The sequence below is a fragment of the Pteropus vampyrus genome, unplaced genomic scaffold (genome assembly GCF_000151845.1).
Source record: "Pteropus vampyrus isolate Shadow unplaced genomic scaffold, Pvam_2.0 Scaffold204, whole genome shotgun sequence".
Taxonomy (NCBI): Eukaryota; Metazoa; Chordata; class Mammalia; order Chiroptera; family Pteropodidae; genus Pteropus; species Pteropus vampyrus.
This window is the reverse complement of record NW_011888985.1, coordinates 2,356-5,347: the sequence shown is the minus strand read 5'-3', so window position 1 is coordinate 5,347 and position 2,992 is coordinate 2,356.

Below are 2,992 nucleotides of genomic sequence, written 5' to 3'. Positions count from 1 at the left end.
AGAAAGAGCCTGGGGTGTTTGGATGCTCCACGGCGTGTCTCATCTGCAGTAGCCAGAGGTAATTTTGGCGACGAGCAGTAAGGAAACCTGAAGTATTTCTCTCCCAGACCCTCCCAGCTTATTAAAAGAACTTATAGACATGAAAATACATTAAAGTGGGCAAAGCGGAGAGGGCGAGAGAGATTAACAGCCTTCGCTGAATAGAGTCCATTGATGAGCCGGGCCTGCGCGCCGCTGCCGGCTCCGAGACGAGGTGTCGCCAGTGAAAAGGAGGTCAGGCCTGTCCAGAATTTCGGGGGGAAACGGGAATTTCGATGTGAAAAGCAGAAATACCCGCGCGTCCGTTTCTTCCCTCTGACCGGGGAGGCTTTCTTTGCTCGGGAGAAGAGCTGTGTTGCAGCCTGTCACCTGATTTCCTGGCCGCACGCCTGCTGTCTGGGGTCTGGGCGTCGCTTCCCAAGGCCAGGGCCCAGCGTGGGGCAGGGCCACCGGCGTGCGGGCTGGAGGGGGCCCAGGCGGGCCAGCGTTTGACAAGCGCCCGACAGCCGTGGGTGCCTTCGGAGACCCGCTGGGGAAATGGGGTGTTAGCGAGTCTCGACCGTGTGCGTGTGTGTGTGCGCGCATGTGTGTGTGCGTGTGCAAGGGGAAGTTAGCCGTCAGTCAAGTTTTATCTCTTAATGAATAGAGACTGCTGAAGTAAGGGTTAGGTAATTGAGTTTATAATTAATTAGCCATAACCCTCATCAGATAAAGCAGTTGTGAGGAATTTTTCTCATCTCCTCTCTCTCCGGGGCCTGCCCTTCTTTGTCCTTGGACTGACAGCCAGCACTTATCTCGGGCGGCTGCAGCCGGGCCGTCGGCTCCCCCCGGCCGGCCAGCGCCGAGGGGTGGTCAGCAGAGCCCGCATTGTGCTGGGAGGCCCGCAATCAGTCCAGCTGTCCGGGCCATGATGAATTAGCGGTGGGAGCGAACACAGAGGTGGATCCAGATCTGCCCGATAGCGTGCAGGCCGCCACCGTTTGTCCCCACCGCAGCTCTGATCTTTGACACTTTGTGACAAAGGAGTTACAGAAAGCAGGGAAGGAAAATGGAGGGCCCCTCCAGAAAGTTGGGTGACTTACAAAGGAGCACTTAATTTCTATAGCCGGGCTGTCCGCACCACAAAGGAAGGGGATCAATGAGAGCTTATACTCTTCCTTTGAGGACCTTTAAAAAAGAAAATCTCATGTTTTGGAGTTTGCATGTTTGGGGTACGAGCCACAGTGAAAACATAAGGCATCCAAATCAAAGCTCGTGTAAAGGGATCCGTCTTCATTGTGCTTCGCAGACCGCGTGGGGGAAAAACCTTCCCCCTTCTCTGTTTAAAGATGGGAACCCTTGTGATGCGTGGAGCCAAGCAAAGAATTGGTTAAGGAACGAGGTCGTGACTTTGTTGCCACTCGTGACTTTGTTGCCACTCGTGACTTTGTTGCCACTCGTGATATTGAATCAGAAAAGTTCTGGGCTCGTCATGGCGTCTTCCTCACGACTCCATTTGTCCCTGATTAAGCCCCAGGCAGGTGTCACAGGCATGGGGCAGATCAGAGGGCGGGGTGTCTCCCTCCACCTGCGGTGGCTCTCCATTTTAGACAGTTCGGGAGACGGGTTTTTCTTTGTTAGCAAGACCAGGTATCACTTTTTGAGCCCCCGTGGTAATTATTTGGGGACTCCACAGCCAGAATGTCTTGCCAGGCAATACGGCTGAATAATGATTTCGAATGTTAATGAAAATTTAATCAGACCGAATATATTATTCAGCCTCGATGAGGGAGTGAAATATGATAAGTGCACTTACAAGTGCCGAAGTTTATAGAACAAACGAGCTCAATCTCGTGGGGCGTGAGATCAGAACCCCAAAGACTGATGTATTGTGTGTGATGTGTTGTCAGTTCGCTTTGGGTTTGGTTAGCAGTAAATGTAGCCTACTCTCAGATTTAGGGAAATCACATTAGTAGTAAAGGCTCCTCATAAGGGCGGGCTGTCTTCATCAGCTTCCGCTGTGGAAATGCCGATTGCTGTCAGTGGGCCGTACCTAATGCTCCAGGTTTTTTTTAAGAAGCGGATATAGTAAATGTGCCAGTTCCAGGTTTTCTTTGGAGAAGAAAGAGGAGTTAGATGGGTCGGCCCACAGCACGGTTGAGACCCAGATGTGGCATTCAGATTTCTCAGCTGGAGGAGGTGCGCTGTCCTACTACGCGGGCACACTGCACCCCCCGCCCCCCGCCTTCCTTCCAGAGGCCCAGGGCCACCTCCAGCAAACCCGTGAAAACCACCATGATCGAGCCGTGTCAGCCCCGTCACAGCTGAGGCACTTGAGGCTGCCCGCCGTTCAAGGTCAACAGAGGACCGTGTGGGTGAGGGCGTGTCCTTCTCCGCTGCCAGTTGAATCATGCGTGATGGCCCCATCGGCAAACCGACATGGCACAAAGCCGAGAGGGGGCGTCCTCCCTCCCTCCCGTCCCCTTGGGTGGGGCGCGAGGTCCGTTCTCTGAGTGGCGTCAGACGGGCCACCCTGTCAGTTTCTCTTCCCAGCTGGCTTTCTGTCCACCTCACAGAGCCCGGGCCCCACTCGCTCCTGCACAGTCACCCCCAGCTCTACGACAGCTGATCAGATGCGGGTGCAGCCACGGGTGGGCTCCACGGAGGCAGCTCGGGGCCCAGGCACACGGAGGGAGCTAGGCGCTTTGCATCAGGCCAGCCTGGTGCCGGGCCCTGCCGCTCCGCCTGGAGCCGTGAAGTCTCTTAACCTGTGCAAGCTTTTCCTGCGTCACCTGTTAGGCTGTGGGTTGCCATGCAGAAGAGTCTCGTGGGAGGGTCCCCGAAATGGCTGCTTTTCCTCCCACTTTACTTCCGTATGATTCGTTTTTGTCATACGAAAGTTAACGGAGCACATCGTGAGAAACAATTCCTTCATCATCCTAGTTTTCGAAGCCCGATATCCCGGAAAATACCC